Source organism: Balaenoptera musculus, chromosome 18 (genome assembly GCF_009873245.2).
Source record: "Balaenoptera musculus isolate JJ_BM4_2016_0621 chromosome 18, mBalMus1.pri.v3, whole genome shotgun sequence".
In the NCBI taxonomy this organism is placed as follows: Eukaryota; Metazoa; Chordata; class Mammalia; order Artiodactyla; family Balaenopteridae; genus Balaenoptera; species Balaenoptera musculus.
Window position 1 is genome coordinate 30,128,383 of NC_045802.1, and position 13,804 is coordinate 30,142,186.

Genomic DNA, 13,804 nt, shown 5'->3' on the forward strand with positions numbered 1-13,804 from the left:
GTAATTATTTTAGTTTTGATGGACACTGTTACATACCACCCAGATCCTTTTTCCCTTAGCTGCTGAGATTACTGCTGGAAGATGGACCTAGGCTATTAACCATCATTGTTGATTGCCTCAGAAGTGGAGTATTACTTCATCCAAGGTCATCAGTCTTTCCAGGAACAGATCCGTCCAAAGAATAATCAATACAAAGGTACAAAATCTCAGCCCATCAAGACAACTGGGGACAAATCTAAAGGGTTTTCCTAACACCAAAGCTCCCGATGAGTTGAACTAAAACCTTCATTGGGATGTATGGTTCTATAACCTGATTGTGCAGGACCTAGGGAGCTAGAACATAAATTTAGATAATAAAAAGCTTATCATATGTAAGCCTGCTCCCAATATACATGTTTTAACAAGAAAATTTGTATAAATATGCTGCTAGGATAAATCACAAAAGCAAGGAATAAAGAGTGGCATAAACTGAGGTGAAAATAATACAAAGACTGTAGTAGATGGTAAAAGAAGGGATTGAAAGGCTGAGAGAAATGGATCTACTGAGTTAATTCACTGAAGCCAACAAACACACCAGATGACTTTATTCCACAGGAGTGCTCAGATGATATATCTGTCACTTACCAAGACCCCAAGAATGTGCTGCTGAAGGGGCCTCGACATTACCAAGAAGTTTTCATGGCGACTCAGTTCTGTAGGCAAAGATTGATGGTAGGAGATGTCATTAGAATGTGTGACCCGTTAATAGTAATGTAGTAATTGTAATAGAGTAGCAGCAATAGTATTAGTAATAGTAATAGAGTCTCCACACTATAGAGGGTAGGAGGTATCATTTAACTCAGAGTACAAGTGGGTTTATCATAATAATTGGCAGAGTAGAGCTTTTCACAGTCACTTAGCCTCCCTTCTGAATTTTCCTTCCTTTATTCTAGTGTTTCAAACTGGATATTTTCTACTGGCCATTATCCAGTCCACTTATCCTCTCTTCCTCTGTTTCTAACATTCTTTCAAATTTAAGTTCTAATTTTTGAATTTTAATTATTGTGTGTTTTTAGTTTTAGAATTTCCACTTGCTTTTACTTTTCTGGCCAATTCTTCTTTCCATTGATTTTCTTCAATATTTTAATAACAGCTATAAATCTGTCTTTAAAAAACTACAATATATAAATGCCTCTAGGTCTGTTTCCATTGCATCTTTTCTCCTGTTGAATTTTAGTCATATGATCCTGTCACCTGGAATGACTGCACTAATTCAATGTTGAGTTTGGCATATGAAAAACTTGTGGTCTGGGGGGAGCGGTATTATTGTCCTCCTTTAATTTTCCTCTGGAAGGCAAGTAAAGTACAAGCAGATCAGTTTGATCCAATCATGATTAGATTTCAGACTTTGGAAAGGTTACACTATTTCTGGTTTGCCTTAATTCCTTGGACACAGAACTTTAGAGGAAACATCAAAAAGTTTGTGCTTTTACTAGAGCCCCACTATTTGGCATGCCCTTATTTCTGTGTCTTGACTTCCCTAACTGTAGGTCTGACAAAATTTTAGCTTGTTGTTTTTTAACACCACAGTAGTTGCTTTCTATATTGTGTTTCCTTCTCTAAATTGATACCTGACAGCTTAGGTCTCAGCAAAAACTTTGAAAACTAATTACATCCATAATGTAATGTGGATAATGCGATGCATTTTTCTTAGGTCCCTTTTCTCAAGGATTTAACCTCTTAAATTCTGGCTGACCCAGTAGACTTGATGTGAACATTTTCCCAACCTTGTCTAGTGAGACGGTTATACTTTCTAGGCTGCTGTATGCCCCATGCTGTGAATGACTAAGTGTCTTCATGAGGATGGGGAGGAGAAACTATGGTAAAAGTAAGGCTCACTTTAATGGATTTATTTGATCTCCAAGATCTTTGTTCCTAAAGCTATGACGGTCTTGGTCGATCAATGCATTTCTAGCTTTTATAGTTCTTTATTGTGGAAGAACTCCGTCACAGTCAGAAGAGATACCTTAAAATCCAAATGTTTTCTGAAATGTCAATCCATTTTATAGTTCCTCCATTCCTAGGAATGCTTCATTTCTCACGCCCATCTCCTCTTCATTAATACAGTTGTATAACATTTTCCACATTCCTTCAAAATAGAAATATATCTTCCCCCAGTTTTCTTTTTCTGCCAAATCTCTATTTACTGTAGCTTTCTTGTGGAGAGGATACGTATCTTATACGTGTTGATGTTGAACAGACCTCATGCCTCATACTTGACTGAATCATTGCTGGTGTTATTGAAATGGGAGATGTTCTGTTTTAGGGAGTATATTTATCCACCTGATATAATTCTTAAGTTTTTAGCTATATAATGGATGGTAAGATTAAACTGTCATCAGCTGTTTAATTTTTTCTGCCTAGTTATTCCCTAAAATAAATTGAGAGTATTAGTTTACTCTAGTTGCTATACTTACAAAAAGATCCAGTTCAACCCATTAAGCATAAAGACAGAATAAAACAGAACTTTCCAAGTTTTAGTGTTTCTGTTTTTATGATCTTTGAAAATTTTATGAATTTTAAAAAAGGTTTGTGTAATATATTACATAAGGGGGTGATTATTTTCATTGTTGGAAATCATGTCAATGAATTAGAGATCTAAAATTCTCTTCACAAATAATTCATTTTAACGTGATCATATTAGCATCTTAAAAATATATGAAGTATACATTTAAGTGTAAATATTTGCATCTTTTCTGTTTAAACAATTGACAGAAAGGTACTTTTTTGAGAATAAGAACAGTTTCTTCTCTCATACATATGCCACGTAATAAACGTGTTAAGAAATGTGAGAATATGTTTGTCTTCCATGTTCTTGGTAATTTTTCCCCAGGATATCACTGATGATATGTAGATAATTTTGATTTCTTTAGAAAAAATAACATAAACAATTGTAGATCCTGTTCCTTTGGTATGGGTGTTATCTTTGATATGAAGAATTCCCAAGTCTCCAGACTTCAGCAACTTCAGTCCAGGTTTCAGACTTCTGAAATGGCATCACTTATGACTTTCAGCTAACATAATCTTGAAAATTTCAGGAAAACTTTCTAAATGAGTTCAGATAGAAGCTAAGGTCTGAAGAATCAACAGAGTACCCAGTAAAAGGAGTTAGTTGTTTTCCAGGAATATTTATCAGGTCCCAGGGAGCAAAGGGTACACAGAGGTTTCTGACAATTGTGTTAATGTTAGATTCACTACTTGTTTCTTCTCCTAAAAACACTCCAATAAGTCGCTCAGCCATTCAGATACACAGATAAAAATAACATATTATGTATTAGTTATTGAGAGATCATGTGGATTTGTTTCTTGTCATAAGTTTGATTTGTGACTATTTCTGTTTTATTATTCCATTTAAAATAAATGTGGATTAAAGAACCATGTTAATTACAGTATTAATATTATGACAAATCCCTTTAATGTAGAATTATTTTTTTCAATATTATAGCTTGCTATGTTTTATATTATGAAAAGTCTTCCTCTATTCCAAAAATAGCTAATCAGCATGGAATATTTAAACCATGGACAGTATGCTGTATGTTGAGCAACATTTCGAGCAAAAAAAAATGAATTGTGTCCATCACTTTATCTTTCTTAAGAATTTTTAAAGACGAACTCCTGAGGTGATGATATTGTTAATATCTGAAGCAGAAGTGGATAGGTTGCAAGAAGAGTGATGAAAGTAGTGTGGGTCAGAGGAAGTTAGGGTAGAAGTCTCTCGGAAGCTCTAAATTATAAGAAAGTAGACAATTTGAGTTAAGAAGAAGATACGATGTTGAAAAAATTAACATAAAATATAGAAAGTAGAGATGGTGCATTAGGCACATGTCCAAAATGAAGATTAAATAGCACGAGAAAGAGAGAAAAAAAGTTCTATAAGAGAAAAATCAATTCCTAAATCTTCCTCAGCTCCCATAAACTTATTTTTTTAAAGGTTTATGAATGATTACTTTATGTTCTCAATCTATATGAAATGTTATATCTTTAAACATGACATTAACTTAATGTTCCTATTGAAATAAATAAATTTGAGGATTTTTGTTTTGAGATGTTGAAGAAGGTTTAAGTTTGAGTCCTTTCCCAACTGTCCCAACATTAAGAGAGATGTTTACATATCAACATATAGTAACTAGTGACTGAAATCCATAACTGTATTATCTGAAATAAGGAAGCATGTTGCTTAAGAGTTTCTGCACCAAAAATTCTAACACTAATGATATTTATCAGTAGCAGATAATATAAATGTTCCTTTAAAGATGATTTAAAACTAAGTAGACAGTATAGTACTATCTTTGAAATTCAAAACCAATTTTAACTAGTCAGAAATTTTAAGAAAGAAATGCTCAGGAACATTTCCTATAGTTTACATTAAAATTCAGTAGGATCTATTGCTTGTTGACTACTGGTTCATAATAGTATTTAACTACTGTGTTAGTGCAGAAGATATCACACTTAGTCCAAACCAAATGATAAAGGCTTTCAGGAAAGGAACTGTTAAATATATTTTATTATGTGAGAAACTCTAAAGATAACATCAGTGTTAGTAACAATGAACAGAATATTTTAAGAAATAGTAAATGAATAATCAGAAATGTATGTGGGAAAGATAAAGCACATAAACAAGGAAATATATGCAAACACATATAACATGGATCTAGAAAAACTTCAGACTTGACCATTGTGTCAAACATTTCATCAGATTAATATTAATTTTAAAATAGTAGTCTACTCTGGGACAACATTAAATGCACCAAAATTCGAATTAATTATAGGGGTCCCAGAAGAAGATGAGAAAAAAAGGGACTGAGAAAATATTTGAAGAGATTATAGTTGAAAACTTCCCTAATATGGGAAAGGAAATAGTCAATAAAGTCCAGGAAGCTCAGAGAGTCCCAAACAGGATAAATGCAAGGATAAACACACCAAGACACATATTACGCAAACTATCAAAAATTAAATACAAAGAAAAAATATTACAAGCAGCAAGGGAAAAGCAACAGTTAACATACGAGGGAATCCCTGTAAGGATAACAGCTGATCTTTTAGCAGAAACTCTGTTAAGCCAGAAAGGAGTGGCAGGAGATATTTAAAGTGATGAAAGGGGAAAACCTGCAACCAAGATTACTCTACACAGCAAGGATCTCATTCAGACTCGATGGAGAAATTAAAATTTTCACAGACAAGCAAAAGCTAAGAGAATTCAGCACCACCAAACCAGCTTTACAACAAATGCAAAAGGAACTACTCTAGGCAGGAAACATAAGAGAAGGAAAAGACCTACAATAACAAACCCAAAACAATTAAGAAAATGGTAATAAGAACATACATATTGATAATGACCTTAAATGTAACTGGGCAAAATACTCTAATGAAAAGACATAGACTGGCTAAATGGATACAAAAACAGACCCATATATATGCTGTCTAAAAGAGACCCACTTCAGACCTAGGGACACATACAGACTGAAAGTGAGGGGATGGAAAAAGATATTCCATGCAAATGGAAATCAAAAGAAAGCTGAAGTAACAATTCTCATATCAGACAATATAGACTTTAAAATAAAGACTATTAAAAGAGACAAAGAAGGACATTACAAAATGATCAAGGGATCAATCCAAGAAGAAGGTATAACAATTGTAAATATTTATTTACTGAACATAAGACAAACTCAATGTATAAGGAAAATGCTCACAGCCATGAAAGGGGAAATCAATAGTAACACAATAGTAGTAGGGGACTTTCACCAATGGACAGATCATCCAAAATGAAAATAAATAAGGAAACACAAGCTATAAATGACACATTAAACAAGATGGGCTTAATTGATATTTATAGGATATTCCATTCAAAAACAAAAGAATACACTTTATTCTCAAGTGCTCATGGATGTTCTCCAGGACAGATCATATCTTGGGTCACAAATCAAGCCTCACTAAATTTAAGAAAATTGAAATCCTATCAAGTATCTTTTCTGACCACAATGCTATGAGATTAGATATCAATTAAAAGAAAATAATCTGTAAGAAATACAAGCACATGGAGGCTAAACAGTATACTACTAAATAACTAAGAGATCACTGAAGCAATTAAAGTGGAAATCATAAAATACCTAGAAACAAATGACAATGAAAACACAGCAAATCAAAACCTATAGGATGCAGTGAAAGCAGTTCTAAGAGGGAAGTTTATAGCAATACAATCCTACCTCAAGAAACAAGAAACATCTCAAATAAACAACCTAACCTTACACATAAAGCAATTAGAGAAGGAAGAACAAAAAAACCCCAAAGTTAGCAGAAGGAAAAATATCATAAATATCAGATCAGAAATAAATAAAAAACAAATGAAGAAAATGATAGGAAAGATCAATAAAATTAAAAGCTGGTTCTTTGAGAAGATAAACAAAATTGATAAACCATTAGCCAGACTCATCAAGAAAAAAAAAAGGGAGAAGACTCAGATCAGTAGAATTAGAAATAAAAAAGTAGAAGTAACAACTGACATTGCAGAAATAAAAAAGGATAATGAGAAATTACTACAAGCAATTATATGCCAATAAAATGGAGAACCTGGATGAAACGGACAAATTCTTAGAAAAGCTCAACCACCCAAGACTTAACCATGAAGAAATAGAAAATAGAAAGAGACCAATCACAAGCACTGAAATTGAAACCCTGATTAAAAATCATCCAACAAACCAAAGCCCAGGACCAGATGGCTTCACAGGCGAATTCTATCAAACATTTAGAGAAGAGATAACACCTATCCTTCTCAAACTCTTCCAAAATATAGGAGGGGGAGGAACACTCCCAAACTCATACTATGAGGCCACCATCACCCTGATACCAAAACCAGACAAAGATGTCACAAAAAAAAAGAAAATTACAGAGGCTTCCCTGGTGGCACAGTGGTTGAGAATCTGCCTGCTAATGCAGGGGACATGGGCTCAAACCCTGGTCTGGGAGGATCCCACATGCGGCAGAGCAACTAGGCTCATGAGCCACAACTGCTGAGCCTGTGCGTTTGGAACCTGTGCTCCACAACAGGAGAGGCCACGATAGTGAGAGGCCGGCGCACCGCGATGAAGAGTGGCCCCCACTTGCCGCAACTGGAGAAAGCCCTCGCGCAGAAACGAAGACCCAACACAGCCAAAAATAAATAAATAAATAAATTAAGTAGCTATAAAATTAAAAAAAAAAAAATCCATATGATCACCTTAACAGATGCAGAAAAACGTTTTGACAAAATACAACATCCATTTATGATCAAAACCCTCCAGAAAGTAAGCATAGAGGAAACTTATCTCAATATAATAAGGGCTATATATGACAAACGCACAGGCACCATCCTTCTCAATGGTGAAAAACTGAAACCATTTCCACTAAGATCAGGAACAAGACAAGGTTGCCCACTCTCACCACTATTATTCATCATAGTTTTGGAAGTTTTAGCCACAGCAACCAGAGAAGAAAAAGAAATAAAAGGAATCCAAATTAGAAAAGAAGAAGTAAAGCTGTCACTGTTTGCAGATGACATGATACTATACATAGAGAATCCTAAAGATGCTACCAGAAAACTACTAGAGCTAATCAATGAATTTGGTAAAGTAGCAGGATACATACTTAATGCACAGAAATCTCTTGCATTACTATACACTATTGATGAAAAATCTGAAAGTGAATTTAAGGAAACACTCCCATATACCATTGCAAAAAAAAGAATAAAATACCTAGGAATAAACCTACCTAAGGAGACAAAAGACCTGTATGCAGAAACTATAAGACACTGATGAAAGAAATTAAAGATGATACAAACAGATGGAGAGATATACCATGTTCTTGGATTGGAAAAATCAACACTGTGAAAATGAGTATACTACCCAAAAGCAATCTACAGATTCAATGTAATCGCTATCAAACTACCAATGGTATTTTTCACAGAAGTAGAACAAAAAATTTCACAATTTGTATGGATACTGAGGAGACCCAGAATAGTCAAAGGAATCTTGAGAAAGAAAAACAGAGCTGGAGGAATAATGTTCCCTGACTTCAGACTATACTACAAAGGTACAGTAATCAAGACAGTATGGTACTGGCACAAAAAGAGAAATATAGATCAATGGAACAAGATAGAAAGCCCAGAGATAAACCCACGCACACATGGTCACCTTATCTTTGATAAAGGAGGCAAGAATATACAGTGGAGAAAAGACAGCCTCTTCAATAAGTGGTGCTGGGAAAACTGGACAGGTACATGTAAAAGTATGAAATTAGAACACTCCTTAACACCATACACAACAATAAACTCAAAATGGACTAAAGCCCTAAATGTAAGGCCAGACACTGTCAAACTCTTAGAGGAAAACATAGGCAGAACACTCTATGACATAAATCACAGCAAGATCCTTTTTGACCCACCTCCTAGGGAAATGGAAATAAAAACAAAAATAAACAATTTGGACCTAATGAAACTTAAAAGCTTTCGCACAGCAAAGGAATCCATAAACAAGACAAAAACATAACCCTCAGAATGGGAGAAAATATTTACAAATGAAGCCACTGACAAAGGATTAATCTCCAAAATATAAAAGCAGCTCATGCAGCTCAATATCAAATAAAACCAACAAACCTAACCATAAATGGGCAGAAGACCTAAACAGACATTTCTCCAAAGAAGATATACAGGTGGCCAACAAACACATGAAAGGATGCTCAGCATTACTAATCATTAGAGAAATGCAAATCAAAACTACAATGAGGTATCACCTCACACCAGTCAGAATGGCCATCATCAAAAAATCTAAAATCAGTAAATTCTGGAGAGGGTGTGGAGAAAAGGGAACCCTCTTTTAGTTTTGGTGGGAATGTAAATTAATTCAGCCACTATGGAGAACAGTATGGAGGTTTCTTAAAAACTAAAAATGGAACCACCATATGACACAGCTATCTCACTACTCGGCATATACCCTGAGAAAACCATAATTCAAAAAGAGTCATGTACCACAATGTTCATTGCAGCACTATTTACAATAGCCAGGACATGGAAGCAACCTAGGTGTCTGTCGACAGATGAGTGGATAAAGAAGATGTGGCACATAGATACAATGGAATATTTCTCAGCCATAAAAATAAATGAAATTGAGTTATTTGTAGTGAGGTGGATGGACCTAGATACTGTCATACAGAGTGAAGTAAGTCAGAAAGAGTAAACAAATACCATATACTAAGACATATATATGGAATTAAAAAAAAAAAAAAAACGGTTCTAAAGAACCTAGGGGCAGGACAGGAACAAAGCTGCAGATATAGAGAATGGACTTGAGGACATGGGGAGGGTGAAGGGTAAGCTGGTACGAAGTGAGAGAGTGACATGGACATATATCCACTACCAAATGTAAAATAGATAGCTAGTGGGAAGCAGCCACATAGAACAGGGAGATCAGCTCAGTGCTTTGTGTCCACGTAGAGGGGTGGGGTAGGGTAGGTGGGAGGGAAATGTAAGATAGAGGAGAAATGGGGATATATGTATATGTATAGCTGATTCACTTTGTTATACAGAACAAACTAACACACCATTGTAAACAATTATACTCCAATAAAGATGTTAAAAAAAAATAGGAGTCTAACACATTTTTCCAATTCCACCAAGATATTCTTAGAGACCCTCAAATTTTCAAATCTATTCTTCTTGGCTAATGCCATGTGAAAAGGATCCTTACTTATGGGGTGAACTGCATATACTCCTTGTATTTTTTGTGTTCCTCCTTTCTACTCTCAAAATAAAATATTTTCTAGGCTGTTTAAGCCAACTTAAGCCCTACTTTCTAAAAATATGCACTACCATCACCCTGAACATTCCTAATATGATGCAACATATCAGAGGACTGACTGTAGTGTGTGTGTGTATTTTATATATATAGTGTTTTGACATCTTAAAAAGAAACCTTTCTGGCTGATGAGAGACTGCCCCTCCATAGGCCCGTCAATTCTTAGACATAACAAACGGTGCAGCTGAGATCATTATGTGGAACTATCCAATCCGGAGCCATACCTCCTCTTTCTGATCCATGTACCTCAAAGGGGAATATTCTTCGGCTATAATCATCTCTCGGTCAGGCATCAATCAGTTCAAGACCACTCCTATAGCCTAAAGCTCACTGAAAAAATTATTCAACTAGCCAATATTAAAGTGTCTACTATGGTCTAATGAAAAGCCAATAAAAGCTGCTTTAAGCATCCCCATCCTCACACCTGTCTTCTGCCTCCTCACCACTCTGATGTTTTTCCATGTGGTTCTGCATGTCAGGCCATACCTCCTGTCTCTAGACTTGGGAGTATAATAAACTTTGTTTTCTTGAAAAACAACAGAGCCTCAGAAGTATTTTTTTAATTCTATCATTTCAGAAAATTTAAGTTTCAAAGTTGTTTGTTTAAAATTAAATTTGTATATATTTCATTTTTTTATACATCTTTATTGGAGTATAATTGCTTCACAATGTTGTGTTAGTTTCTGCCGTACAAAGTGAATCAGCTATGCACACACATATCCCCACATCCTCTCCCTCTTGCGTCTCCCTCCCACCTTCCCTATCCCACCCCTCTAGTCATCACAAAACAATGAGCTGATCTCCCTGTGCTATGCAGCAGCTTCCCACAAGCCATCCATTTTACATTTCGTAGTGTATATTTGTCAATGCTACTCTCTCACTACGTCCCAGACTCCCCTTCCCCACCTGTGTCCTCAAGTTGGTTCTCAACGTCTGCATCTTTTTTTCCTGCCCTACCACTAGGTTCATCAGTTCCATTTTTCTAGATTCCATATATTTGTGTTAGCATACAGTATTTGTTTTTCTCTTTCTGACTTACTTCACTCTGTATGACAGACTCTATGTCCATCCACCTCACTACAAATAACTCAATTTCGTTCCATTTTTTTGTTGTTGTTGTTTTTAATGATTATTTATTTATTTTTGGCTGTGTTGAGTCTTCGTTTCTGTACGAGGGCTTTCTCCAGTTGCGACAAGCGGGGGCCACTCTTTATCGTGGTGTGCGGGCCTCTCACTATCGTGGCCTCTCTTGTTGCGGAGCACAGGCTCCAGACGTGCAGGCTCAGTAGTTGTGGCTCACGGGCCTAGTTGCTCCGCAGCATGTGGGATCCTCCCAGACCAGGGATCGAACCCATGCCCCCTGCATTGGCAGGCAGACTCTCAACCACTGCGCCACCAGGGAAGCCCTTGTTCCACTTTTATGGCTGAGTAATATTCCATTGTATATATATGCCACATCTTCTTTATCCATTCATCTATTGATGGACACTTATGTTGCTTCCATGTCCTGGATATTGTAAATAAAGCTGCAATGAACATTGTGGTACATGACTCTTTTTGAATTATGGTTTTCTCAGGGTATATGCCCAGTAGTGGTATTTCTGGGTCATATGGTAGTTCTATTTTTAGTTTTTTAAGGAATATCCATACTGTTCTCCATAGTGGTTGTATCAATTTACATTCCCACCAACAGTGCAGGAGGATTCCCTTTTTGTCCCATGTTCTCCAGCATTTATTGTTTTTAGATATTTTGATGATGGCCATTCTGACTGGAGTGAGGTGATACCTCATTGTGGTTTTGATTTGCATTTCTCTAATGATTAATGATGTTGAGCATTTTTTTCATGTACCTGTTGGCCATCTGTATGTCTTCTTTGGAGAAATGTCTATTTAGATCTTCTGCCCATTTTTGGATTGGGTTTTTGTTTTTCTGAAGTTGAGCTGCATGAACTGCTTTTATATTTTAGAGATTAATTCTTTGTCATTTGCTTAGTTTGCAAATATTTTCTCCCATTCTGAAGGTTGTCTTTTCATCTTGTTTATGGTTTCCTTTGCTGTGCAAAAGCTTTTACGTTGCATTAGGTCCCATTGTTTAGTGTTGTTTTTATTTCCATTACTCTAGGAGGTGGGTCATAAAGGATCTTGCTGTGATTTATGTCAAAAACTCTTCTGCCTGCATTTTCTTCTAAGAGTTTTGTAGTGTTTGGCCTTACATTTAGGTCTTTAATCCATTTTTTAAAATGAAATGCTATTCTTTTCCTTTTTATTTATTTATTTATTTTGGCTGTGAAAGATAATTAATAGAGATGCAATAAAAATCCTGAATTGAATATTTACACTTACACAAGTTTACAACTTTTAAAAGATTATTAATAATTTCTTAACTTCTTAACAATCTTTTTAATGCTCATCAATATATGTGTAGGCAATTAAAATACATGCTTAAAAAATTCCTTTCTACTGTGTGCACTAACTTTCAGATTAACCATCCTGAACTATCAAGTCACTACTTTAAATAAAATCCATATTTCCTGCCTTCACTGAAAGACTCCTCCATAGTTTGGCTCCAATCAATATTCTAAAAATCATTTTCCTCTTTACCTCAGTACCAATATTGATGCATCTAATATTTCCTGTATAATATGCTTTATTCATTCATATATAAGCTATTTTATCTCTGGAAGATCTTAATTATATTTATATTTATTCTAGTATTAAAATTAGTTTTTCACTTTTTCTAGTGTTCTTTTTTAATTGTAAAATTTATGTAAATTTCTATTACCATAGAAGTCCAAAGTAGTTTGAATATGATAAAATTGAATAAAAATTTAGCAAATCAATTTTCCCTTTATTAAAGAGTACCATATTTTACAGTATGTAGAGGTTACACAATTTTTCACCTGTGTTTATGCTCGCTAGCAAGACTTAGAGAAATGAAATTACATGTTTTAAAATATTTCATCATGTCTATAAAAATTACATACAAAGTAAAGTCATAATGAAAATGAGAGAATAAATTATTTTTGCTCTTACAATTTTTAAGTCTAAGAAGGAATGAGAATCTAAGATGTTGTATTTACATCTTTAGAATACAAAGAACTGTATAATCAATATTCAACTGTAGTCACTGTAAGCCATAAACCAAAAATACAAAATAAAATTGATTAGTAAAATTTAAAATCCATGCATTGTTACAAGACATTTAGTTATTTTTCTGTAATTTTAGGAAAATTTTCTAAAATTTTAGACACTTATGTGTTGCAGTAAAGTATATTGTTGAAATCTTTTCTCTTTGAGTGTGTTTGAGCACCACCTGATCCTTTTGTATTCTGGGAAAGACTGTGGCTTGCTTGGCAAAGCAGACACAAGCATAAATTTTAAAACATTGACTGAAATGCTATTATATAATTTTCAACAAACACTGCATTTATAGCTTTTCCAGCATCCTACAAAGATCAACTCTTGACTCTTGTAAGAACTTCACTGTAACACTATTGGTTGTATTTGATGCCTAATGTGAAATTAGTAAACAGCATATACTAGAAGGTTGAATACCTTTTTAATACATCCACTCTCTTATTTCTGTTTCTTATCAAAGGAGGGATTAAACACAACAAATATCTCAGGGCAACAAAAATTATAATAAGACAAATATGTATTTCCTAATAAAATAATCACCTACTATATTTCATAGCTATAGAAATGTACCCAGAGAAAAATAAACCAAAATAAATTGTCTGAAAAACATTTCTTGAAATGGTGCAACGTTTTGAATATTTTGATAGGAAAACTTGAAGTCTATAATGGCCTGTTTCAAAGTGTGTGGAAGTTCCTAGTTATTTATGAATATTTGAAGTTATTTTCTTCATTTCTTGTTAATTGCTTGTGACAGCCAAGAGTTAAAATATGGGTATCCTATTATATAATGTAAGAGAACAGCT